This window comes from Typha angustifolia, chromosome 15 (genome assembly GCF_048772165.1).
Source record: "Typha angustifolia cultivar Huaian chromosome 15, ASM4877216v1, whole genome shotgun sequence".
In the NCBI taxonomy this organism is placed as follows: Eukaryota; Viridiplantae; Streptophyta; class Magnoliopsida; order Poales; family Typhaceae; genus Typha; species Typha angustifolia.
In genome coordinates, this window is record NC_133253.1 from 14,375,332 (window position 1) to 14,382,789 (window position 7,458).

Here is a 7,458-nt window from a genome sequence, read left to right on the forward strand (position 1 = left end):
CTATCGCTCCACTATCGGCATGACTCCCTTTCAAGCAATATAAGAATGGCCACCTCTGATATTGCTCTCTTTTTCATTACTATTGCCCACATGCTCTATAAAAGTTATGAGACTAAGATGAGATACTCCCTCTGTATTAATTACACCTCTCAACGGCCCAACATAAGATGAAACAACTCTATAACTAACAATACCAAGATTCCCATTCACAGTGAGTGACTTGGTTTATGTACGGCTTCAAGCATACCGCTTAAGCTTTGTCCGCCCTATCTATAAGAAAAAGATATCACATTGTTACTTTGGTCCATACCAGAAGAAAGCTTTTTTTTTTATTAATAAGAGCTAAGGACTCAGCTAAGGTTTACATCCCGGGCTATTCCTTTGCCCAATCTATCAGAATATAATATAGTTTTAAGTTCTAGAGGAACTACATCTGAACTATTCCATACTCTCCTCAAGGTTGTCTGTCTCCCTAGTTTGGCTAACCAATCGGCTGCTCTACTCCCTTCCCTGAGGAACCTAATCCTCTTGAAGGACATCAGTATCTTCCGTTTCAACAATCACCTGCTCCCATCTCCTATATGTTTCTCTTAACCCTGCCTGCAGCGCCCATACCTCACTGTAGCTGGCAAAATCGGCAATGATTGGCTCTGTTGCTGCCCGCAAAAGGTCACCAAACTCATCCCTAATTATAAAGCCCCCTCTAATACTCACCTGCCTTCCAAGAGCCATCAACATTAATTTTAATCCACCCCTCTAGAGGACGTTCCCACTGAACTTTAACTGTGTTCTTTTTGAATTCCACCAAAACCTCCCTATCCTTGAAGTATTCTTGAGCTAGCATAATAGCCTTACTAGCCACCACCCTTGCCGTTGCACTCTTCCCTTGAAAAATTCTTAGATTGCGTTCTTTCCAAATCCCCCAAATCATAGCCACCATAATCGACTTAATTCTAATATCAGATTTCGAATATGTTTCCCATTTTTGCTCTAACCAATCTGGACCGATCACAAAGCTTGGCTTTCTACTTGACTCAACCAATTCAGCACAGTAGGCCCACACTTCTTTGGCAAACCTGCAAGTATAAAATAGGTGTGTAGCCACTTCTGGAAAAAGCCCACACATGCTGCATGGGTCATTAGGCTCACAATTGAGCCCATGTAGATATGCTTTCATCGGGACCCGGTTCCAACACAGCTTCCAAACAAATGCACGGATGCGAGGTGCCGTGGTCAGCTTCCAAAGCTCAGCCCACCCCTCCCAATGCTGCCCCTCGCTCCCCCTCAAATATTTATAAATGGACTTAGCTGTTGCTTCCCCATTGGTCGCTGGAGCCCATACCCATAGGTCCTCCATTTGTGCACCCCCTACCTCCAACGTGGCCACGTCGAACGCTAGATCCCTGCTGAATGTAGCATGCACCTTCACCTCATCCCACGTTCCATTCGCCATCAGCGAAGCTACCCGGGATCTGCTCATGAAACTATTCACATTCATTAGACAAAGCTACCGGCCAAGCGGGATCGACGACACCCAAGCCTCATCTAACACTGCGGTGCCGCGCCCATTGCCGATGCTCTTCCGAAACCCTTCCTTACGCTCGGCTGCAGTTTGGCTCAATGTTCTCCATAGCCACAAGTGCTTAGGGGCAGATCTGGCCTCCCATGGGTTGAGCATCTCGTACTTTTTTCGGAGGATATTAACCCACGGCGTTGCTCGTCCGCGGAGGACACTCAGTACGTGTTTACCCAATAGAGCCCTCTTCGCACTACGTAGACACCGCAACCCCATCCCTCCTTCAACCTTGGGTTTGATCAGAGTATCCCAGCTAAGCAAGTGTAGTCCTCGCCGATTCTCCCCTTTTCCCCATATAAAAGACCTCACTATTCGCATGATGTTCTCAAGAATAGAGTCTTGGATCCACATGGACCCCATCCAATAGTAATGGATGCTCATAAGAGTTGCTTGAACCAAAGTGATGTGGCCAACCAGCGACAAAGTATTCCGCTTCCATCCGACAAGTCTGCTCCTCACCCTGTCCACCACTTCCTGCTGCCCAACCACCGTGATCCACTACCCCGAGATCTTTACTCTAAGATACATGAATGGCATCTTACCCTTTGAGTTGCAGAATACCACCAATGTCCTTCCTACCATCTTCATGAATCCAGGGAGGGAGGTACAGTTCAGACTTCTCTATATTCACCTTCTGGTTCGTCATCCCGGAGTATTGATCCAATGCATCCACCAACGCCTTTGCATTCTCTTTCGTCGCTCTCGCCACTAGTAGCAAGTCATCAGCATAAAGGAGGTGTGTAACATCCCCTTGGTCCGTCATGTAGCCTTCCAATAGACCTACCTCCACCTTTGCATTCAGGATAGATGATAGAACTTGTGAACAGATTATGAACAGGTACGGCGATAGTGGGTCGCCTTGCCACAGCCCTCGGTGGGGCATGATCCACTCCGTCAGAGAGCCGTTAATTAAGATACCAAATCTGGGCGACTTAATGCAGGCACAGATCCAGTTAATCCACTTTGTAGGGAAGTTCATAGCCTTGAGTGTCCAAGCCACCGCCTCCCACGATAGACGATCATAGGCCTTCTCCATATCCATCTTCGCCATCATCAATGGAGCCTCCGCTCGGTCGTTCACCAAGGAATGCGCTAGTTCTTGAGCGGCTAGCGTGTTGTCCTAAATGGATCTCCCTGCCACGAATGCCAACTGCTCCGGACCGATGAGTTTGCGCAGAAGTGGCTTCAATCTCGCAACAAGGATTTTGGTGATGACTTTATAAGCAGTGTTGCACAATGATATTGGTCGGTAATCCTTGACAGAAGTAGGAGCCTCCTTCTTTGGGATAAGGGTGATAAAGGTCTCCCCCCACTTATTTGGCAATCTACCTTTCTCGAAATTAGGTCTTATTTGGTTCCCAGATTTGCATCCAAGGGATAGGGCCATTTGCGAAAAAAAAAACATACTTAAGATTTTAGTAATAGTAAGATTGAGCTCTGGAAACTAAATGTGTTTACTATTATATTAGATATTTAGATGCATGCCTTTATATAATAAAATTAAGGCAAGCTACGACTGGCGTGACTTCGACGGTTGGAGAAGAGTCTTTTCATTGGTTGTAAGTAAGTAATCCTTAACCTACCCACCAGTACCAGTCGGGTGGGGTTCCTTGTTTGGGCACGAGTAGGACCCTCGATCTGAAAGGCTATACCAAGCAGCAGAGGAAGAGGCCAACAAGACCCAAAGCAGCTTTTTTGCAGTTGCCGCCCGCTTTCTGTTTCCGGACGTTAGCAGGGCCCCCAACATATGAAGGCTTTTACATAATCTAAATAGAAAAAGCGGTACTCCTGGAAGTGAAATATCCCACTAGTCACAGAGAGTCGTGGTACCAGTCTTATGGGTAATATAGGACCAAGAGAGTAGATAGATATTTGTATTCGATATCAACAATGGAATGGAATATAAAAATATATAGACCCCTTAGTCTGCGTCATAACTATCATTGGCCCTGTTACACCGATGTTAGGATCCAGACTAGTGATAGTTATATCTAGGCCACTATATTGATTTCCGGCGATATGCCCCACTAAGATCATATCTACTATGAAAAGAGAGAAAGTTGACGTGACATACCAAAATAAAGATTTACATAGAAAGAAAGAAAAAAAATAGAAAAATGTGTGCCCTAAAATGAAAAAGAAATAGGGGATTCAATAGAAAAGATATTTCGGCAATAGACCACGGCTAAAGACGTACCGAACAAAAATGTATAAAATTTATATAAGAGATACGCACAAAAATCTATTTTTACTATTTTGAAACCTAAAAGTTTCTTTCTTGAAAAATGCTAATCCTCATTATGATATTATTCCTCAATAATTGTCTAAAAATATTATAAGATCTTGTGGAATTCAAATGTATGATATTATGACTAGTATCACTGGTGGGCTTTGTTATTTCAACAATATATCCCACAAATATCCTCTTATAATAGAAAATGATAAAATGTTATTGGTGGGGATAGTGGGATAAATGCGCCTGTTCCTTTTCTTAATCCCATATTTATTGACCATCATTCAAGCCTACCAACCATAATCATCAGAAATTGTTTGACAGAGTAGAAGGCACCAAAAGCTCAAAATATATCATTAAGAGGTCATATGACAATTGCACCAGTTATTCAAGTTCAATTCCATATTGAAACGTAGATTACACAATTGATTGATTATTAAGTATCTGCACGAATAGATCATCAGAAAGCTCTGAACATGTAAATGAGGGGCACCAATGGGCTTTGCTTGGTTTGATTCCTCATTTTGCTAAGTTAGTAAATTGACAACATATATCATGTGTGGTGTTTAATAACACATTTCACACTAGCCCATGAACACGGTTCACTTGTTAGTAACTAAATAATATCTTATTTTATTCTAATATATTAATCCAATATTTTTTCTCATCTTATTTTATACAACTTTCTAAAATCCAGCATAATCATCAAAATTATAATCATCAAGCGCAAAAGTGGCTTCAATCTCGCAACAAGGATTTTAGTGATGACTTTATAAGCAGTGTTGCACAACGATATTGGTCGGTAATCCTTGACAGAAGTATGAGCCTCCTTCTTTGGGATAAGGGTGATAAAGGTCTCCCCCCACTTATTTGGCAACCTACCTTTCTTGAAAAAAGCTAGTACTGCTTTACAAAGATGGACGCTGATGGACTCCCAGTATGTAGTGTACACCTCTGCTTGCAATCCGTCTGGCCCCAGAGCTTTGCCATGCGGTAAGCTCAACACTGCTTGACGTATCTCCTCGACTGATACTAGCGCGATTAGCTGCAGTCCGTCTCTATGAGATATAGCTGGTAGTACTGGTAAATGGTTCCACAGTTCTTGCTCCATGCTACCCGGCTCCTGATGGCCCCATAGCTCCTTGTAATGGCTTTGGAAACACTTTCTAATCTCCTCTTGTTCTGTAACCCAAACTCCGTCCATCCTCATCACCCCAGCAATACGATTTCGACGGTTCCTAATAGTAGCCGACAGGTGGAAGAACTTGGTATTTAAATCCCCCTTATTGACACATTGAACTCGGGATCTCTGCATCCATTTAATGTTAACTTGCCTGCTCAAGGCGCATTTTTTGTTATACAAACTACGGAGGAGAGGCACCTCTTCACTGTTCAAGCCTTCACTAACATCCTTCTTCTCCATCACTTCAATAGCCTCCTATGCCTCCTTCAACTTTTGCTCCACTGACCCAACACAGACTCTACTCCACGTTCGAAGTGCTTCATGCAGTAGCTTGACCTTGTGGGTGAATGCATGCAGTGGGTTCCCGTTGCTTTCTGAGCTCCAAGTTTGTATCATTATGTCTTTACACTCCTCATATTCCATCCACCACTTTTCGAACCAGAAAGGTCGCCTTCCTAGTCGCGTCTCGCCTCCACCTGCTCCCACCAACAGTAACGGTGCATGGTCAGATCCAGAACGGTCTAGGTGTATCACCTTGCTATGGCAGTTTGCATTGAGCCATCTAGCATTAGCAAGCACTCTGTCCAGCCTTATCCAAATTCTATCCTCCCTAGGCCTGTTGTTGCACCAAGTATAGGGAACCCCTTCACGGCCTAAATCACAGAGCCTGACTTGGTCCACAAATGTACGGAATACTCTGGGCTTCGCCCCAAGAGTCGCCAACCCGCTACACTTCTTTTCATGAATGGAAAGGTATGCGTTGAAATCCCCGGCTACCACCCATGGAAGTTCCGCCGGAGCAATGGCAGCTAATTTACCCCATAGTTCACACTGATTCTCCAGCTCACTACTAGCATAAACAATGGTCATCATCCACGTTAGTCCATCTGGCGGGGTGATGACCATATGAGCAACATATCTGGATGCCGCAATAACATCCACCCACCCCAAGTTGGGTCGCCACAGGATCACAATCCCGCCGAATGCGCCAATTGCCGGAATACATAAATGGCACCACTGTCGCCCCAGTTCTCTAGCCACCTTATGACCCCGATCCCAGTCCACATGAGTTTCCATTAAACATAGTATGTCTAGGTTATGTTCCCTATGAAGATCCCGACACCTATCGAGCACCTCTTTCTTCAAGCCCCTCGACAGTTCCAGATAGTACTCTTAAACATTAATATGAATGAGAAATAATGGGGAGAAGGGTTGCTAATCCCTCTTGCCTCTCTTCAAAGACGGCCTATCCTTTCCCGGAGCCTCATCCTCTTCCATCACATCTGGACCCATCACCAGCTGAGATGTAACTGGTACCAGCACTAGGTTCTCCGACCGGCTGTGTAGCAGTCGCCCAGCCTATTTCTCCATTACCTCCATTTGGATATTGCTTTTGAAGACTACGACTGCATGAGTATGTTCTTTCGGAGTTTCCAGCTGTTCATTGGTTTGTCAACCGATCCTGATAGAAGCGACCCCTTCAGCTACCACTTCCTTCGGGGTAAGCATTGGCAAGAGAGAAAACCCTAGGTTTAGGAGTTTTGTTAGTTTTTACGTAGGCCTTGTTGCCACCTCGATTACGTCCATCCCCACAATGAAACACAAACCCTCCTACTGAGGTAGTTTTTCTCCAGGAGGGTACCACTTTATGGCCACGATCCACGTTGCCAGTTGTCCCATCACCACTATCATCAAGGCTGTCCTATCGCCCGCTTCCATCAACTCTGACAATATCTTCAGCTTCAGCATTTAATACTAAGCCAAGAGTATTGTTGGCTACGTTAATGCCTTCCTTTCTATTTGCTTGGCTGCTCTTCTGATGTAAGTGTATCCTCTCATTCATCCAGGCATCAACTCTCCCCGTCGAAGTTTCACCCTTCTCCCACCTGCCATATGGTGTCTGCTCCCCATGCACCACCTCTTTCCCTTTTTCAGCTTTCCTTGGTAGCATACTACTTGCTCCCCTCGTACCCTGTGCACCTATCTTCTGCATGGATGGTACGTCATATGTGAAGATCTTCACACTTCCCGAGTTCTGGCAATTTGCACCGCCTCGGCCGAGCGGCTCCCCCTCTGACTCACCGGAGCTGGTGTTCTTTGACTCTCTCCACTCAGCCGAGCGCCCAACCCCCTTGGCCACTTTGCCCGACAAATCTACCTTTCATGTACCCCTGCTTAGGCTTCCTAGTCACCTTCATCCATGGACCAAACACGAAGCTATCCATATCCGCCACATTCTCTTTGCCATCTCCCGGCCTCCGGTTTGCCACAGCACTGTGCTGATCCTCCTATCGAACCTCATCCTTAGTTTTTATCTCTGGTTGATGAGCAGTACAAGTGGCTTTGTCATGAATCAGTCTACCACATTTGAAACAAATTGTGGGCACACCTTCATACACCACTTTTTGCTCAAGGTTGTGTTCTCTAGGTCCCAACCAAACCACCTGCTTCAAAGGTTGTCCAAGT